The sequence below is a fragment of the Gopherus evgoodei genome, unplaced genomic scaffold (assembly GCF_007399415.2).
Source record: "Gopherus evgoodei ecotype Sinaloan lineage unplaced genomic scaffold, rGopEvg1_v1.p scaffold_45_arrow_ctg1, whole genome shotgun sequence".
Lineage (NCBI taxonomy): Eukaryota > Metazoa > Chordata > Testudines > Testudinidae > Gopherus > Gopherus evgoodei.
In genome coordinates this window covers 141,267-160,941 of record NW_022060066.1, presented here as the reverse complement: position 1 = coordinate 160,941, position 19,675 = coordinate 141,267, and positions in this window count along the sequence as shown.

Genomic DNA, 19,675 nt, shown 5'->3' with positions numbered 1-19,675 from the left:
GGGAGAATCCATAATTTTCTTTATCTCTTCATAGCATATCCTCTTTCACATTGCTGTACAAAATTCCTTTTATTGATATGTTGGGGATGAAGTATAGGGAAGAATAGTCATTGACTCTTCAGTGACAGATGGAATGTGATGGGAATGTTCAACGAAATAATACAATTTGGAGAAGAGTGGTGTGGAGTGAAATCAGAAACCTCTCTTCTGCATAAGAACATTTTGAGGACATTTTACCAATCATTTAATGATGTTTGTCATAGGGTACGTATACACTGCAGTGTAACCCCAGGTTTCAAGATCAGGTTCAAGCCCCTCTCCCCTTACATCTACACCCAAATTGCTCTAACCCAGGGCTCAGAGCTATTGACCAGGCAGTAACGGGGGCAGCTGGGCTTGGCAGGCTCCTCCATGGTGATATTGCGCCATGATCAGCTGGGTTTCACAAACTACGATCTTGATAAAATGGAAGTGAATGACTGAACTCCCATTGAGTTCCAATGGAATGGGGTCAGACAGAAAACAGGACTGTACAAAGGACATTTGGGATAATAAGTGACATCTTTCAGAAACTTTCAGTACAGTGCACATCTGTGCAGTGACTGGGAACTTTTTGTGAGAGATATTGGGAAAAATGCCTACTAGTCCATTTGAAAATATTGCCCTGCATTGTTTAATGCTCATGAAGAAGTATTGTAACTTGATTCTCTTACATGTTAGACTGAAGACCTTGCACCAGAGAGAGAGAGAGAGAGAGAGAGAGAGAGAGAGAGAGAGAGAGAGAGAGAGAGAGAGAGTAAACGTCATGGACATAGATTTATGTTACCTCAGAACGTTATCTATCTTCATCCACCCTACTGCCATTTGAGCAAGTAGTTCCAGGTGTTTAGGACTTGGAGCTAAAAGTTCTAAGCCATCCCATCCAGCTATAAAATAAGGAAGAATGAAATGAATCAGTAACAGTAATAAATAACAAAAATAATAAAAAAAAATCATGAGCTTAACAAAATATTATGCCAGTTATCATGTCCTCTCCGTGTCTCTTTCTGTATTCCTTATCTATCTATCTGTCTATCTATCTGCCCAGAGAGATATTGTAGATTCTTTTATATTGAAAGATAGATTAATTGAATACCTAATACACAGATGGCTCTACCAACTGAATATGTAGTAAGCTGTTCTTCCTAGAATGGATGGTTGGATGGATGGATAGATAGATATGAAAAAGGTTTTCAAATGATCCAGTATTTATAGCTATTATGGAAATAGCTATTAAAAGATCATCCCCTGTGTGGAATTCTTCTTTTGCCTCTGTTGCCTAGTACAAAGTCCTTTGCTGTTATTAAGCTTTGGATCAAACTCTGTTTGTTCATATGCTATCTTCAGTCTAACTTAAAACTAATTGCCAATTTCACATATGCCATTTTGTTCACAACGTATTTTTCAGTATAATAAATATTATTGCCTGAAGAATTGGTTGTCGCTATATTTACGCCCAAGTAGCATTGTTTCTCATGGTAACCATATAAGAGTAATAATAAAAATAATTAAAATTAAATAAAAATATAGCTAAAAAGAAAAAGTAATCTAATGGGAAATTAATAATTATTTTCTTTTGTGCCAAAATAACTACTTATTTAATTGAAAATAGTCAACCTTACTATCCCCTCATTTATAACAGTTTTAAACTGTTGTGACTTCAGTCACACCCATGGAGTTATCCCTGATTTCCACCAGTTTGAAAGAGTGGAGAACGAGCCCCATTACCTGAAGTGGTGTTCCTCCTAATTTACACCAGGATGAGTGAGAGGAGAATTACATCTCTATCACTTATTTGCCAGCCTGGACTATATGGAAAATCTTTTCAAATGATCCAATATTTATAGAGATAATACCAGAAAGACTGACCATCTGAGTCCACACTCTTGATTTTTCTCATTCTCACTGAAATCTGAATCCAACCTAATGACTTCAGATAACATTTGATCAGTTTACAGGTAAAGTGGGGTGGGGTTGTAGTTGTTTTTGCCCCCTCATTGTGAGTCTTGCAAATCCATCTTGGGACCTGAAGACCAGATTCCCCAAGACTCTCTATCTGCTGTTCCCATTTCAGAGAATGGCTTAATCTAAATTCTGGCAATTTAGAATTAGTGTCTGCCCTTAGTTGTGCTCAGGTCAATCCTCAAAACTCCATTGACTTCTACTGAGCTACTCCACATTGATACCACACAGTAACTGATACCAGAATCTAGCCTTAGGGAGTTACTTTGGATGAGGTTCTTAAATATATTTAGGTGCCTAGCGGAATTTTCAAAACTGTCTCAGTGCTGAAATTAACGATTTTTGGTACCCAGATGCTTTTGAAAATTCTACTAAGTACCTTTACAAGTGCCTAAATACCTTCAAAAATCTGATTCATTAGCCTTTATTTCTTGTCTGAACAGAATGTAACTATATACTGAATTCTGTCTCTTATTCCTCCCATTCCTCACATTGAATAGAAACTCACTCCATAAGTATTCTACTTGAAATCTTGGGGACTACTTGCAATTTCTACTGTATTTGAGTAAGACTGTCTAAATGAGACTGTCTGTGGGTTTCTATGCAATATGTCATATGTCTGAGTGATTTTCAGTGGAAAGAAGAGAAATTTGCAGACGTGCCAAGATACATCTGATTTACTCCACTGAAGCCCAAGGAGCTAATATAGGCCAAAGAAAAGTTGTGACCAAGAAGCATAAGAGAATAAAAGGTATAAAAGAAATAATAATGTTCATGTTGGTTCTCTGAGTGAAAAAAATTCTTCACCTACCTTGGAAAGAAGCAGACTCCAAAGGGTTCATGGTTGGGTTCTACATAACTATATGAACATCCTTTAATGACCACTGGGATTTGGTCCCTTAGCCACTTCTGGAATTTATGAATGGAAATGACACTAAAACTCATTTCAATGATGTTTACATTTTAGGATCCTGACAGTCAGTGCAGTAAATCACGACCCTATGGATTCTGGGGCTAGATCACCAGTTTTCATCATTTTTTCCTACTATCTAATCTCAATCTCCTTTGCTAAATGTTAAACCCATTTAGTCTTCTCCTAACTTTACTGAACTTGGAGAACAGTTGATCATTTTCTTTATTACAACCCTTAACATATTTGAAGACTGTTACCATATTCTCTTCTCACGACTACATATGCTCAGTTTTTTTACCCTTTCCTCTTGTGTCAGTTTTTCTAATCTTTTGATCATTTTTGTTGCTTTCCTCTGAACTCTCTCCAATTTGTCTACATCTTTCTTAAAATGTGGCACCCAAAACTGAACACAATACTCTACTGATGCCTCATGACTGTTGAGTAGAAAGCTGATGTTATTTCTAGAACTAGTTGGAATATTTTTAACAAAATATTTATGAACTTTACTGATGTGTTTCTTTTTCTTTGTCATGAAATGTACCATGTTATTTTATATCAAATTTTAATTAAAATAGTGTAAACCTTACCAAAATCTTGCCACATTTACATTTACAAAACAACATTAGCTGTAAATTAATGTTTGTGAAAAAATGTTTTGAATAAACAGTTAATGTTCTGTTTTTTTTTTTAATTCCATTAGGAATCATTCAAAATGAAAATAATTTGGATTGTTAAAAGTATTTTAATTTTTATTTTTAATCCACCTCTAATTTTTTCACAATATTGTAAGGATCCTATTGGAGCAATGAGGAAGAAAATGGTTTGTGATAAAAGAAGTGGATTTGGGAAAAAAGGCCTACGTTTCCAAAAATAACTAGGTTTTTTGGAGGCCCCAAATGTTGAATGTCTCACTTGAAGTGACATAGAAGGGCCCTCATTTTCAGTAACTGCTGAACACTCACCATTGAAAATCAAGCCTCTTTAAAGAGGAAGCATTTGGATACCCAAAATTTGATGCAACAAAAAAATTGTCTTTGCTTTTGCAAATTTAGCTCCGGAAACTGAGAACACATTTTGGTTCTACTGCACACTTCTTCTTTGAGCTTGAGCAAGTCACTTGGGTAGATTGTTAAAGAGATTTAAGCACCTATTAGGATTTTCATAAGCATCTGGTTGCTATTGAAATAGGTGCTTAGGTGCCTAGGTGCTTTACAGGTTCCCACTTTAAAAATGCCTTTAAAAAATGTGATCCTTAGGTTCCAGTTTTCGATTGTGGCTTCTAATTTAGTGTCCCTAAATTTCAGAGGTGCGAAGCATCTATATATGCACCTGATGGCAAAGGGAATTCTTGGTGCCCAGAGCCTCAGTAATCCATACTCAGGGGTTTCTCAGCCTACAAACAAGAGGACAAGTTTGAACATTTGACTTAAGGCTGGGGATTTCAAAGGAACCTAATGGCTATAGGGGGGAGGGATAGCTCAGTGGTTTGAGCATTGGCTTGTTAAACCAAGCGTTGTGAGTTCAATCCTTGAGGGGACTGCCTAAGGGTCTGGGTCCTGCTAGCAAAGGCAAGGGGCTGGACCTGATGACTTTTCAGGGTCCCTTCTAGCTCTATAAGATAGATATATCTCTACAGAGAGAGAGAGAGGGGCATCCAGCTCCAACTAAAATTCACATATACAGATGGAGGGAAAAGTGCCTTGTCTTTGACCCTCTCTTCCATCAAAATGCTGGCTGTTGAAGCTGATCCCACATGGAGAAAGCCACCTTTTCCATGTGTAGGTACAGAGAACCATTTCTGCTGCTGCAAGTGAGAAACCAGGGCCATATGGGTCACAATGTAGTCCTGGGACAATGTGATTACCTGCTGCCTTTAGCTCAGGTCCTGTAGAAACTCCAAGCTATCTAACCCAATATTTGTCTGGAGTTTCTTTCTTTCTTTCTTCTCCTCAGGTACTAAAAAAAAATGAGAATTTGTTTTTTCTTATTTTTTTTAATATGTACAAGCTTCAGTCATACTATCATGTTGAATATGTTTCAGTCTTAAAGAGAGAGGACCACTTCAATTATATAATGTTACAGTCACAGAGTTTAGGGCCAGAAGGAGCCACTGATCACTTAGTCTCTTTTCCTGCATATCACAGGCCACCAAAACCACCCAGCATCTGCACAGTAAACCCAACCACTCAGATTAGACCAAACCACAGACTATGATGTGCCACAAGCAGAAAATAGGAGGGGTCAAAGTTCACATGTTCCCAAAGGCCCCTACCATGGAAGGGAATCAGTGGGGTTCCCTCTGCCTTTCAGGCACAGACTCTTTGATGAGATGGTGAACAAAGAAACAGTTCTACATTCTGTTGGATTGTGGGTGGGTGTTCAGTCCATGTCCTCCTCATGGCCTAAGATTCCTTGTCCCATATTAAGACAATATACAAGCCATTCATTCCACATAGGGCTTGTGTATACTTCTGGCTAAATTGTCACTGCTGTGATTGATGCAGCAGTGTTGAATTAGCAAGTCTGGTGAAGACAAACTGAGTAAATGGCATATCACTGTCCCACAGATGTTTGCTCTCCACCTCCCTGAGAGCTGGAAGGCAAGGTGGTGGGAGAGTGTCTCCTGTTGACACAGCTCAAAGTAGATACTGCTGTAAGATAATCTACGTTATGTCAACTAAAGAAGCAAAATTTAGCAATATAAAACTATGGACTGGTCTACACTAAAGCTGTATGTTGTCCTGCCAGGTTGACACTACCAACTAAAGGGGATTCTAGGGATGTGTGTGTGTCTAAGCTCCATTGATATCCAAGGCTAAGACCACCAGCTTGTGTAAATCAGCCACAGCTCCATTGATCCATTGCTGTCCACGGGCCAGATCCCCAGATGGCGGAAATCTACCATAGGTCCATTGGCCAGAACCCCAGCCAGTGTAAATTGATGTTGTTCCCGTGCAACCCAATGGGTTCAGCGTCTCAAACAAATGAAATGCTAATTCACACCCAGTGAAGATCCAGCCCTAATTGACTTTCCAATCAGCTTCTTATCCGGGCTTGGGTTTCAGACATTGGTGCCTCTCAGATATTTGCTCAGTCCACTCCAAGGCAGACATTAATGGATGTCCTATGAAGTTGTGGGCCCTCCAACATGCAACAGGTTCAGTCTTTTACATTATTCAGAATTCCTGACAATAGATTCTTATATTCTTCTAAGGCCTGTGGGTCTGATTGTCCTTATTTGTCTATCTACCCAACTGAGAGACACAAAGGCGGGTAAGGTAATATATTTTATTGGACCAACTTCTTTTGGTGGCAGGTGTTCTTCAGCTCTGTGGAGCTCTAAACTTTACAGAAGTTGGTTTGGTAAAAGATATCACCTCACCCACTTTGTCTCTCCCCTGTCCTGGGACAAACACAGCTACTACAACACTCTTTAGTTGTCTGTCTGGGAAGCTATGTTAATCCTTGTATGCAACCTGGTGTAAACCAGGATTTACTCCATGGAACCCAATCAGCCCAATCCTCCTCTCACTCTTCCCAGTATGAAAAAGGAGCAGTTTCCAAACAGAATGAAGTTACACCAGTGTAAGGAGACAGTAAAGACTGAGACTTTTTCCCTTTTGTGGTAACCTTGCTCTGCAAAATGTTCTCCTCAGGGCCCTGTTGACCTTACTGTTCCTCAGGCTGTAGACGATGGGGTTTAACATGGGCGTGATGACTGTGTAAGAAAAAGATAACAGCTTCTTGTTTTCTGGTAAGTTGTTGGACTTGGACCAGAAGTAGGTCAGGCCAGCTGTGCTGTAAAACAATGCCACCATGACAAGGTGGGAGGAGCAGGTGGAGATGGCTTTCCTCCTGCCCTCTGCTGATATCATCTGGACTATGAGGGCGAGGATGCAGAGATTGGACATGAAGGTGTCCTACATTCTATGTTCTCTGTTATATTTTCTCCAACCAACTTTTAATGAATGAATAAAGTGATTGGGAATAGACTGGGAAAGAAGCCTATGGAATTAAGGCACATAACTCTTCATGTATAGCAGTTGGGTGCTTAAACCTTTTAGGCTTCTTTGAAAATGGGTCATCTTCATATATCTGAGTAACTATGAGCAAAGTCATTATTAATATGTCTCCACTGCATGTATGTGGCAAGATTCTGTTCTTAGTTTCGCTGTTGTCATCTGGAAAATAGTTGAATACAGTGAAATTACTCTGGATTAATAGCTGCATAATGGAGAGGAGAATTTAACCCACTGAAGTTCATAGATAGAGAGAGGCAAAACAATTTAATAAAAATTATTTGTTCTGATTCTCCTCTTATTTGCCTTATCTTGGACCCATTGATTTCAATGTTGTTACTGCAAACTTATATCATTGGTTGGATGCTCTCTTGTTGTTATGTCTTTGGGACTCATCCAGAGTCCCTGCTGACGTTAGTAGAAAGACTCTCATAGATGACAACAGGCTTTGGATCAGGCCCTTGAGTTACTAAATAAATTGTTCAACACATGTTCTAGCAGAGTTCTAGTGGCACATTTAACTCAATATTACATAATAATGTCAGAAAGTAAACCATGCTATTGATAAATATTTAGCATCAGATTCTCAGAGGAAGATGAGAGAGATATGTACCCAATCTTATCGAAATTCAATATGAGTGGAGCACCCCTGTCAGATAGATAGATAGATAGATTTGAAAATCTGTAGTGTTTTTTTTAGACCTACTGGTGACAGGAATCAATCGATCCCTATCTATCTATCTATCTATCTATCTATCTATCTATCTATCTATCTATCTATCTATCTATCTATCTATCTATCTATCTATCTATCTATCTATCTATCATCTAGGTAAAAATCTGGGTTTCATGATATATTTTGCTAGTTAAATTCTTCCCAATCTGGATTTAAAAAAAATCACTAAAAGAACCAGCTATGATTTTTTAACATTCCCCACCCCCAGATTGCAACCACTTGTAATTTGCTCGTACACCATATGGAATAAATTGGATTGCTGTGTTCTGTTAATTAAAATGGCAGAAAATTTGAGTTCCTCACTTCCTGGAGGACTTGATCCAAAGGCAAATGTCCCATTGACTTCAAGATCACCAAATAAGGGCTTTAAAGGGTAAATCTCAAATCACTGAAGAGTGAGAGCTAGTGCATTTGATAAGACTTCTTGTTTCTTTAACTCAACCCATTTTCTCTTATCTCTTCAATGAATAGTATGTTCTTACTATCTTCAGAGGAACTGTCTTTTGACTTAGTAAGAGAATTGGAATGTTTTGTGGAATCTTCCTGGACTTGGTCCCTGGAACATCTTAATACTGAGACTACTGGAACAAATAATTAATGCACTGTTATTTTAGGAACATAAAACCACACAGAGATTTAATCCTTGATTTCAGTGAGGCTATTAAACACGTGCTTAATTTTAAGTGCGTCCATACTTGAAGATTACTGAACAAATCCTATGGTTAAAGTCAGACACATGCTTAAGTACATTGCTGAATTGGGCCCTTAATAAACTTTTGCTCATCTCCTGGGAAGTTCTCTGGCCTGTGTTGTACAAGAAGGTTAGATTAGATGATCACAACAGTCCCTTTTGGCCTGGGAATCTTCTAATCTATTCTTCCTCATCTACCTTAGTTGAATGTGCAGGAACATTAATCCCTAATATTTTTTCCACACTATGAAATTAAGTTTTAGAGCATGATTCTCATTTGCACTAAGGTCCCTTAATGCTAACACTTAGTTCTTACATAACATTTTTCATCAGTAGATCTCAATAAGCTTTACTGCTACTTTAAGACTGATGTGAAACTGCAAAGGAGCCTACAGTTACATTTACAAGCACTTTAAGGTTCCTTAAAGCTGCCAGAATATTGGAAAAGGTGGCTCAGTGTAAATTAGTATCAGGCCCTAAGTGTCTAAGGTATAAGAGCAGACTTAGCAATCTCTAGGTGGTCCAGGTGCCACTAGACAGTGACAGAGCACCACATCCAGCAGGCATGGATTACACTAGGGGATCCAGATTGCATGAAAAATGAGTGAATGCTGGTACAATACCTGCACTTCACCAGGGATAGCATCTTCTGGACCAAGAACAAACATACCCCTCCTTTGGATGTTCTTTAGATTTAAACCTAGGTCTTGTGGTGAATGGTGTCTTTTGAAAACACCTAGGTAAACACAGAGAACCTGAACCTTGGCTCGTGTGGTTGGAGTCAGTATGTTGGGAAGAGATCCAGTTTGGGGGATCAGGGTTTACCAATGCCGCCTTGTCATATTTGTTGTTTAGGCAGAGGAAGGACAGCTGGGTTGGGCTGGGTCCTGTATTTTGGCTGAGCAAAGACTGAATATATATTGATCAATGGCTCCTTGTATCTCTGGAGAAAGCAAAGTACTTCTAGGTCTAATAACATAGAACACAAAAGCAAAAGTATTGCAGTTACAGAAACTCTGCCAAAGACATGAGAGATCTCACGCCCATCCCTCCTACTTTCCATTAATCTCATATATTCTGCTGCCACTTAATGGCTTTGTATTGTCTTTGAAAGGAGAAGCAGGATGAGTTAGGGGCAAGGAAAGATACCAAATTGCTCTCATCCCATAGAGACTCACTCTGTCCTCCATAGCAGCTACCATTCCTGCAAGATGCATTAGAAACCTGGGGCCAGAGCCTCAGCTTATGGTAATCAGTTTAGATTAAATAAATTCAATGGCTGTGCCAGTTTACACCAGTTGAAGATCTGCTGTCTGGCCTCCATTACATCGCCTGGGCAACTGATGAGACATTTATGGCCACGTTCTATTAGATAGATGGGTATATCTCCATATTATAAGGAATCTATCTCATAGAGCTGGAAGAGACCTTGAAAGGTCATCAAGTCCAGTCCCCTGCCTTCACAGCAGAATTAAGTACCATCTCTGACAGATTTTTGCCCCAGGTCCCTAAATGACACTCTTAAGGCTTGAATTCACAACCGTGGGTTTAGTAGGCCAATGCTCAAACCACTGAACTATCTAATAAGACTGGAAAGAAAAAAGAACTGGGAACTATGGGGAAAATACAGCTCTGTCGCATCTTACGCACATTTAACATACGTGATTTCAGCTTTACACAGTAGGCAAAAAACAAAAAAACAAGAGAAAAATAACAATTTAAATACTGTTTCTGTAGTGCAGGCGATTCTGCCTGCCGTTCAACTCAATGTAATTTTGACTATATGCGGTTTTCACTTTACGTGTTGTGACAGACTTAAACCAGTGGGATACAGGAGTCTGGTCCTATTGGTATCCAGGGGGGCGGGAAAAGCCCGCCCACTTCTAAAGGGCCTCCCCCCAGCCTAAGCGGAGGACCACAGGTCTGGGACACCAAGTAATTACGGGGGACAACTAATGAAAAAACAGGATCGGGAGTGAGGTCATAGGGGTAAACGAAGGGAACCTGATGGGGACACCGAGCAGAGAACCCCAGACAACACCCACTGCTCCTCGAAGGTGTCAAGGGAGCCAGTGGACGCCGCCCAGAGGAACTCTGCCCGGATGCGTGAACAGACGGAGGAACGGAAATAGGCCCTACAGTCGCAGAAAATCCCGTCTGCCAACCTCCTCTCCCTGGTGTTGTAGACGGCCAGTTTGGCCAGGGCCAAGAGGAGGTTGAGAAGGAGATCCCACCACTGCTGCACCGAGGAAAAGGAGCGCCTCTGCCCTCGCCAGGCCAGCCAGAACTCCCGGTAAGGGACCAGAAAGGACCCCTCGACCACCTCTCCGCCACGCGCCGCTGGCGGCAGTTGAAGCTGCACTTGCCGGCGGAACGAGAGAACATGACGGAGGGCGGGGTCCTTGCAGCCCAAGGGGAGAGGGCTGATGATGGAGATGGGGCGTCTCAGGGCAGAAAGGGCGGGCAGCAGGGCGGCATTGGGCAGGAAGGGAGGGACGGAGGTCAAGATTAAGCGGATCCCCAGGTCTTCCAACGGCTCCAGGGGGACGAACACGCCCCCCACCGCCAGGCCCGTCTCTACTGCCTCCTGGGCGGCGGCCTCCAATGCCAGGAAGAAGACCACCTTCCCGTACATTTTGGAGGCCGCCCCGATGGCTATGGGCCCCACCACCCTCGCCAACGCCCACACGTAGGTCTCCACGTGGGGCGAGGCGGGCACCAGGAGGCAACGGACTTCCTGGTCAAAGTGGGAAAGGGGCCCCGGCCGCTGTAGATGTTGGCGGAAGCAGCGGTCGGAGGAGCAGCAGCAGGCGGGGGGGCCGTCGCCACCTAGGCGTACGCCCTGGGGGCCGGGGGAGGGACACCTACAGCGCTGGTGGAGGGAACAGCGGGGAGGGATGCCGCAGCCGGTAGTGGGGCTGTGGCAGCGGGGGCAGTCTCCACCAAGGAGGGTCTGGTCTTTTTAGAGGGGCCCTTACTCTTCTTCCCACCCTGACCCTTCCCACCGGCTGGGGGGGCTCCCCCCGAATCAGAAGGGGCGAGAGACGTGGCAGCAACGGAGGTCTCCCCAGTACTCGCCGCCGCTGGTGCCCCAGCAGGGGCGGTGGTAGGTGGATCGGCAGCGGCGGTCGAGGTAGAGGCTTGGGCAGTAGACACGGGGGCAGGTGGAGGAGGGGCAGTGGGAGCATCACGAGGGGTCTCCCCTGCCGCGTCCCCCGCCATAACGAGAGCAGGGAGGGGGACAAACAGCGAGGGGAGGGGAAGGAGAGGAGGCGGCCACCCTTCCCCGCTAGGCTGTAGGCAGGGGAGGAGGGCGCCAGAAGGGGAAGGCTAAAGGGGCGTAGGGAGCAACCAAGGACCTAAGGGTGGGATTGTTTCAGGGCACCAATGCAGAGGGGGGTTCCGGCTCCTCCAGTTGCACTAGGGGAGCGGGGGGGCAACGGCAGAAAGGGGAAGTGCAGTGAACAAGGGGAAACCAAATGGGGAAGGGCACAAGCGCCTGGGAGGGGGCATGGGCGCATGGGGGGGACCGATCAGGGCTGGGGGAGCACAGGGTGGGGGGAAAGGGCGAGCTGGGAATGCGGTAGAGGGACCACAGGGACAGCTGCAGGGCTGGGGCAGAACTATCAGGCGGCAGAGGGAAATGGGTGGTGTGGACAAATGTGGCAAAGGGGAGGGGGGCAGTCCGGGGGGGGGCGCCCACAAGCACTTGTGCCAAAAAGTCAATGGTTGGCTGCTGCTGCTGCAGGCCCAAATGGTGGAAGTGGGCGTGGTGAGCCAGGCGAGCAGCTCAGACCCAGAGGCAGGAGTCCAAAGCAGAAGGAAAACAGCCAGCGGGGGTGGTGGAGGGGGCAACGATGGTGGCGGGGGCGAAGGGGGACACGGATGGACCGGGGGCAGGCTCCACGCCACATCCCCGGTGCCCCAGCAGACACAGTCCAAACCCCCACCACAAGAGCACAGTTCGAAAAAGACTCAGTCCAGAAAAGCCCCCTCCACAGTGGTCTTCACACAGTCTCCAGCAGCAGGCAGTCCTCTCCTCCTTCCTCTCCTCCTCCGGGCACCAACAGCTCCCCAGCAACAGCCTCAGCAGCCCCAGCAGCTCCAGGTGGTGGTGGTCTGGTGTCCAGGCAGGAGGGACCCTGCTCAGAGGGTGGTGTCCTTAGCAACAAGAGCTGGGGTCCCCCATTCCCCTCCTCTCTGGGAAGCAGGCCAACAGCCCCCCCCCAGGGGGCTGTAGGTGGAGTAACAGCAGTAACTGAGGTGGGGGGAACCACTAGCCAGCCAGCAAACAGACAGCAGAGAGAGGGGTGGGTGGTGGTCCTATTGGCATCCAGCAGGGGAGGACCCACAGGTCTGGGACACCAAGTAATTACGGGGGACAACTAATGAAAAAAACAGGATCAGGAGTGAGGTCATAGGGCTAAATGAAGGGAACCTGATGGGGACACCGAGCAGAGAACCCCGGACAACGCCCACTGCTCCTCGAAGGCGTCAAGGGAGCCAGTGGACGCCGCCCAAAGGAACTCTGCCCGGATGCGTGAGCAGACGGAGGAATGGAAATAGGCCCTACAGTCGCAGGAAACCCCGTCGGCCAACCTCCTCTCACTGGTGTTGTAGATGGCCAGTTTGGCCAGAGCCAAGAGGAGGTTGAGAAGGAGATCCCGCGACTTCGTGGGGCCACGGATGGGGAGCGTGTAGATAAAAAGGTGAGGGGAAAAGTGCAACCAAAACTGCAGGAAAATATTCAGGAGGAGCCGGAACAGGGGCTGCAACCTGGCGCACTCCAAATAAACGTGCGCCAAGGTCTCCTTCTCACTACAGAAAGGGCAGGTGCTAGGGACAGACGTGAACCGCGCCAAGTACACGCCCGTGCTCACGGCTCCGTGAAGGAGCTGCCAACCGATATCCTCGGCGGGCCTCGGGACCAGGGCAGAGTACAAGCTGGCCCACCGGGGCTCCTCACCCTCGAGAGGCGGCAGGAGGTCCTGCCATTTGGTATCGGGGCGGGACGCGAGGGTGAGGTAGTGAAGGGTATGGAGCACGAGTGAGTACAGATGTTTCCGTGGCGCGGTCTGGAACAAAACCGGCTGCAGATCATGCAGCTGGCTGGCAGTGAAAGGGTGAAGGGGCCGATTGGGTACACGGGGCAGGGGCCCGATAAAAATGTCCATGGGGCCTGGGGTGGAGGGTGGGCGGGGCGTGCCCTCTCGCAGGACCCGGTCGAGGTAAGCCCGAGCCACAGGCAGTAAAGCAGCCTTCACCTCCTGAAGTACGCGCTGGGGAGTACGAGGTCTGGAGAGCCCCATGCGCTGAGCGAGCGTCAGGGGATCCAGCCAGTCTCCCCGGTCGTAGTCCAGGAGGTCTCCGACCCTGGTGACTCCCGCTGAGACCAGCCTCTGCCACACCGTTGGGGACTCTGCCACCTGCACACGAAGCTGGGGATTGTGTAGCAGGGGCTCCACGAGGAGGTCAACCCCCACGGTGGCCGCCATGGACCTGGTTGTTGAAAAGAGCTTCCAGGTCCGGAGGAGGTCTTGGTAGAAGACCGGCAGCCCAGAGAGGTCTCGTGGAAGACCTCTCGGATGGAGGTAAAAGAGCTGCCGGTCGTATCGGAGCCCTCGGAAGAGGCGGAGGAAGGCGTGCGCCAATACGGTCCACGCCGGACTACCCGCACCAAACAGGAGCCTCTGCAGGGCCTGGAGGCGGAAGACATGGACCTGAGCGCGTAAGCACTTCAGGCCCTGCCCCCCCTCCTCCAGGGGCAGGTGGAGGACCCCTGCAGAGACCCAGTGCGTCCCTGGCCAAAAGAACTCCAGAATCGCCGTCTGGAGGTTGGCCAGGAAACCCGGGGCTGGGACCAGGGTGTTGAGCCGGTACCAGAGCATGGACAGGACCAGTTGATTAAGCACCAGTGCCCTCCCCCGAAGGGAGAGGCACCGGAGTAGTTCTGTCCATTTCCGGAGCCGCTCCGTCACCCTGCCCTGCAAATCCTGCCAGTTCTCCGGTGGAGAGGGATGCGTGGCAGAAAGGTAAACGCCGAGATAGAGCAGCGGACCCGCACTCCACCGGATGGCCTGAAGTGTGGGTGGGAGGGAGCTCGCCTGCCATCCGTCCCCGACCACCAGGCCAGAGCTCTTGACCCAGTTGACCCGGGCGGAGGAGGCCTCCGAGTACAAAGCCTGGCAAGCCTCCACCCGTGCCAAGTCACCCGGGTCCTGGACCACGAGGAGCACATCGTCAGCGTACACCGACAGGACCAACCGTAGCCCCAGCTCCCGAAGCACCAACCCCGTCAACCTCTTGCGAAGGAGACAGAGGAAGGGCTCGATTGCCAGAGCGTACAGCTGGCCCGAGAGGGGGCACCCCTGCCACATTCCCTGCCCGAAGCTGACCGGCTCGGTCAGGGTCCAGTTAAGCCTGACCAGACACTCCGCAGAAGCGTACAGCACCTGGAGAAAACCCACAAACAGGGGTCCGAAGCCGAATGCTCGCAGAGTGCCCAGGAGATACCCGTGATCCATCCGGTCGAACGCCTTCTCCTGATCCAGGGACAAGAGGGCGAACGACAGACCATCCCTACACCCCAATTCCAGAAGGTCCTGGACCAGATACAAGTTATCAAAGATGGTGCGGCCCGGGACGGTGTAGGTCTGGTCTGGATGGACCACGTCCGCCAGCATGGACCCTAGCCGCATCGAGATGGCCTTTGCAACAATTTTGTAGTCCGTGCTGAGGAGCGAGACGGGACGCCAATTCCGTAAGTCGCGGAGGTCCCCCCTTTTCGGCAATAAGGCCAGCATGGCTCGCCTGCACGAGAGAGGGAGGACCCCGCTCTGCAAAGCCTCGGCCCAGACGGTGACCAGGTCTGGGCCGAGGATGTCCCAGAACACGTGGTAGAACTCCACGGTCAGCCCGTCCAAGCCCGGAGATTTATTGGTGGGCATGCGACGGAGGGCCTCCGAGAACTCAGCCACAGTGAGAGGCAGCTCTAGCCGGTCCCGGTCGCCCGTGCTGACCGTCGGGAGCCCATCCCAGAGCACTCTGCAAGCGTTAGGATCGGTCGGATCCGGGGAGAAAAGAGTAGCGTAGAAGGCCCTGGCCCTCTGGCACATCTCCGCCGGATCCGTGAGGGGGGTGCCGTCCTCCGCCAGGAGGCAGGTGACGTGCTTCTTGGCCCCCCTCCTTTTCTCCAGGGCGTAGAAGAAGCGGGAGCCGCGATCCATCTCCTGAAGGAGGTGGATGCGGGATCGAACAAAAGCACCCCAGGCCCGATGGTCTTCGAGGGCCCGGAGCTCCTCCCGCTTCTCCCGGCACGCTCCACAGAGGGATGGATCCTCGGGGCTGGCCGCCAGACGCCTCTCCAGCTCCAAGATCTCCCGCTCCAACTGCCCTATCGCCGCATCCCTCCGTCGGCTGGCACCCCGAGTGTAGTCACGGCAGAAGAGCCGGGCGCGCACCTTCCCCAGATCCCACCACCGCCGCGCCGAGGAAAAGGCGTGCCTCTGCCCCCGCCAGGCCAGCCAGAACTCCCGGAAGGATGCCACAAAGCCCGCATCCTCCAGCAAACTATTATTAAAGTGCCAATAGGCCGGCCCCGGCCTCTCCGCGCAGAGAGAGGCCGTCACGGTGGCAAGGTGGTGATCCGAAAAGGGGGCCGGCCGAACGCTGGAGGAGTGGGCCCGTGAAAGGTGGAAACGTGACAGGTAAATACGGTCCAGCCGGGAGTGGCGCGACCGACGGGCCTCCACCCGGACGAAGGTGAACGTCGAGACGTCGTCCGGGTGGTGGTCGCGCCAGACGTCCACCAGGGAGTGGCGGTCGACGATCTCCCGGAGGACGTCCGCAGCTGCCGGGCACTGCTCGGTCCCCGAGCGGTCCCGTTCCTCGAGGGTGGTGTTAAAATCCCCTCCCAGGACCAGGCACTCACGAGGATCCAGGGAGCCGAGGAAGGCGGACGCCTGCTGATAAAAACGTAGCCTCTCCGGGCCCGATGTCGGGGCGTAAACATTGACGAGATTAACCACAAGCCCCTCCATGCGGAGCCGGAGGTGCAGCAGGCGACCCGGCACAGCCTCGGCGATCCCCAGCACCTCGGGCCGTAGGTCGGGGGAGAACAGGGTCGCCACTCCAGCCGCGCAGACCGAAAAGTGGCTAAAGTAGGCCCCGTCCCCCCACTCCAGCCGCCAGCTAGCTTCAGCAGCCGGATCCGTATGGGTCTCCTGCAGGAAAACCACAGAGTACCCCCCTCCAGGAGGAAGGAGAGCACCTGGCTCCTGCGGAGACCCATCCTACAGCCCCGGGTGTTTAAGGTGGCAAGGATGATCGGCGCCATGAGGAGGGCTGGGGGGGATCCTCGCCGGCAGACACGCCCACGGCCTCCGGCAGGCCTCGCAGCAATCCGTGACCAACCCCGAAGGTGAGTAAAGAGTCACGGAAGACACGGACCCGCTGGTAGGCCGCGGCGGCCTGCTTCCTGGTCCTCTTACCCTCCCCCATGAGGGCCCTCGCGGCCTGGAGGACCTGATGGTAATCCCCCCACCGCTGGAGCGCAAGACGGACTTTGTTCCGGGAGCCACGGACGTCCTCGAGGAACTCCCGCAGCTCCTCCCTCAGCGCATGGGGGGATGGGGTCACTGATCGATGACTGGCCCCCAGTGGGGCCCCCGTCACAGCCCCGTGGCCCACAGAGGCGGGTAGGCAGGGGGCAGATCCCCAAAGTAGCAGCAGATGGACCGACACCACACGACCCACCCCGCTCCCAGATTCAAGAAGGGGCGGTGGAAGGAGAACAGCAGCCCCTGGGGGGTCGGGACAGGAAAGAACTAGTGAATCTGCTCACTGGGAGGTATTCCCAGGAGCAGCACTGGCATCACAGGAAGTGAGGGGGACAAGGACAGAGCCAACATGAGTAGGGCGGGGATCAGGGAGAGAATCTGGGAAGGAGGTAGAGGCAGGATCCGGAGCCTCCATAGTTGAGACGCCGGACAGTGGCTCCTCCTGGCCAGGCTCAAGGATCTGGGAAGTGGGCAGGGGACCCCTAACGATGCCGGGCTCAGCCTCTGTGGCACGTGCAGCAGCCTCGGCATCCAGAGAGAGATGGTGGTCAATGGGGTCCCCGCTGAGGAAGCAGGGCGGGTCCTCCACACTCAAGAGGGACACCCCCTGGGAAGCGGGGCTCGGCAGCGGGGCACTGGCCGTCGCCCCAAGGGGCTCGGTGGCCGTCAACAGAGTGCCACCCACAGCCGAGTCGATAGAAGATTCCAGGGGACCCTCAGAGGTGGGAGCAGAAACAGCGGGTAGGGGAAGGGAACCCAGGGACAGGGGGGATGTAGCGAGGTCGCCCAGATCGAGGCCCGCCGGCAGAGGGTCGTCCTCCCCCTGCGTGACCGGGGTCAAACCCAGGGCCTCGATCTCCGCGTAGATGGGAGGGAGATCACCGTCCACCACCCCAGGGCCCTCCCCGCCAGCACCAGAGGTGATACCTACTGCGGCGCTCGCAGAGGCGTCGAGTGGGAAGGGGGCGAGAGAAGCTCCCTCGGGGGCTTCCACGGGAAGGGACCCTGGAGGAGGGGCGGTGTCACCTTCCGGTGCTGCCATGGCATCCCCAGCCGGCACCACAAACTGGGAGTCATCAGGGGGCAAGGCGGAAGACTCGTCATTGGTGCCCCCCTTCCTGCTCTTCCGGGGGGCCTCTGAATCTGAAGGGTGTAAGGAGACTCGAGCCTTCCACTTGCCCCGCTTCCCCTGCACTAAGGACCAGCCCTCCATGGCATCATCGGGGGGCTGGCTAACAGGGGTCGGCTCGGGGGGCAAGGGCAATGGCTCAGGGACTCGGGGAGGCAGTGGTGGGATAGCAGAAACCGGGGAGGACTCCCCCTGGGACGAGCACTCTCCCACGTCCGGCGGTAGCCCCGCCACACCCTCCTCCACAGAGGTGGACCGAGAAGAAGGAGGAGGGGCAGCTTCGGGGGCCGGGCAGCCAGGGGGACCGGCGATGACAGGGCCGGCCCCTTGCCGGGGCTCGGCGGTCCCGGACGCTCCTCCGTGCTGGGCCAAGGGACAGTCCCTCCGGACGTGCCCCATCGCCCGGCAGAGGTAGCACTGGGCCTCCCCCGTTGAGTAATGCACCCGGTAGTGGGCTCCCTGGTAAGGGACCAGAAAGGACCTCTCGAGCGCCTCTCCGCCACGCGCCGCCGGCTGCAGTTGAAGCTACACTTGCCGGCGGAACGAGAGAACATGACGGAGGGCGGGGTCCTTGCAGCCCAAAGGGAGAGGGCTGAAGACGGAGATAGGACGTCCCAGGGCAGAAAGGGCGGGCAGCAGGGCGGCATTGGGCAGGAAGGGAGGGACGGAGGTCAAGATTAAGCAGACCCCCAGGTCTTCCAACGGCTCCAGGGGGACGAACGCGCCCCCCACTGCCAGGCCCATCTCTACCGCCTCCTGGGCAGCGGCCTCCGATGCCAGGAAGAAGACCACCTTTCCGTACATTTTGGAGGCCGCCACGATGGCCGTGGGCCCCACCACCCTCGCCAACGCCCGCACGTAGGTCTCCACGTGGGGCGAGGCGGGCACCAGGAGGCAACGGACGCCTTGCTTCCTGGTCAAAGTGGGAAAGGGGCCCCGGCCTCTGTAGATGTTGGCGGAAGCAGCGGTCGGAGGAGCAGCAGCAGGCGGGTGGGCCGCCGCCACCTGGGAGTACGCCCTGGGGGCCAGGGGAGGGACACCTGCAGCGCTGGTGGAGGGAACAGCGGGGAGGGATGCCGCAGCCGGTAGCGGGGCTGCGGCAGCGGGGGCACTCTCCGCCATGGGGGGTCTGGTCTTTTTAGTGGGGCCCTTACCCTTCTTCCCACCCCGAGCCTTCCCACCGGCTGGGGGGGCCCCCCCGAATCAGAAGGGGCGAGAGACGTGGCAGCAACGGAGGTCTCCCCAGTACTCGCTGCCGCCGGTGCCCCAGCAGGGGCGGTGGTAGGTGGATCGGCAGCGGCGGTCGAGGGAGAGGCTTGGGCAGTGGACACGGGGGCAGGTGGAGTAAGAACAGTGGGAGCACCGCGAGGGGTCTCCCCCGCCGCATCCCCCCACCATAACGAGAGCGGGGAGGGGGACAAACAGCTAGGGGAGGGGAAGGAGAGGAGGCGGCCACCCCTCCCCGCTAGGCTGTAGGCAGGGGAGGAGGGCGCCAGAAGGGGAAGTCTAAAGGGGCGTGGGGAGCACCAAGGACCTAAGGGAGGGAGTGTTTCAGGGCACCAACGCAGGGGGGGGGGTTCCAGCTCCTCCAGTTGCGCTAGGAGATCAGGGGGGACAATGGCAGAGGG